Source organism: Rhyacophila brunnea, unplaced genomic scaffold, assembly GCF_057557595.1.
Source record: "Rhyacophila brunnea isolate RB1 unplaced genomic scaffold, BYU_Rbru_1.0 scaffold_23, whole genome shotgun sequence".
Lineage (NCBI taxonomy): Eukaryota > Metazoa > Arthropoda > Insecta > Trichoptera > Rhyacophilidae > Rhyacophila > Rhyacophila brunnea.
This window is the reverse complement of record NW_028232893.1, coordinates 16,740,027-16,740,922: the sequence shown is the minus strand read 5'-3', so window position 1 is coordinate 16,740,922 and position 896 is coordinate 16,740,027.

Genomic DNA, 896 nt, shown 5'->3' with positions numbered 1-896 from the left:
TATCAAGTCAAAATATATGAAACTTTTACGTTCATTGAAAAAAGTTCAGTTATCACAGTAATTAGCTCGTATTATATTGATAATACAAATACATGAAAATTTGTACATTTAGTTCTTCGTCGTTTGTTATGTTGTTTCGTTTTGTTTGGTTTTTATATTTAATTATTTATCAAATAAAAAAACACAAACTAATGTAATTATGGTGCATGTCCCCTACAAGGGGGTAGCTGACAGGGCTCTAGCCTGGGGGCCCAGGCTCAGGGGAGGCCGGCGTGGCAGGTCAACCAGATAAGTGAGATAAACTTAAATTACAATTTTGCTTGAAAAGCAAAAAAAAGTCGCCTGCGGCGCTACTACGCTGACATTAATATTTAAAACATGCGATTGTAGGATTTAATTAATTATTATGTCAATACTCGACAAATAATAAAATAGTTCTCAACGGACAACTAACCATAATTCAAGAGTGAGTGTATTAATAAATGCAAAAAATCGTAAAAATCGTAAAAATACAATAAATACCAATATTTTTCCTCGAACACCATTTGAAAAAATGGTATTTTAGGGTATCACACTGTCTTTAACCTTAGCGATAGGTAGGAGGGCCTTCCAAAGATCCCGGCCTAGGGTTCCCCTTCAGGATGTAGGGTCCATGTTTTGGTGTATACATTGTTTTACGTGTGGTGTGCCGTGGAATTCTCGGAAGACCTTTGGTGTGCCGTGGGTGAGAAAAGGTTGCGGAGCACTGATTTATATTATAATATTTTACACTTATCTGACTTCCTATGCGAAAGAGATAAAATATTCTTGTATTAAAACAGAACCGGTACATATTTAATGACCAAGTTTATTTGCTTCGACTTTTTCCTCGTATGCTCATTGGCAATTTTGAGCTT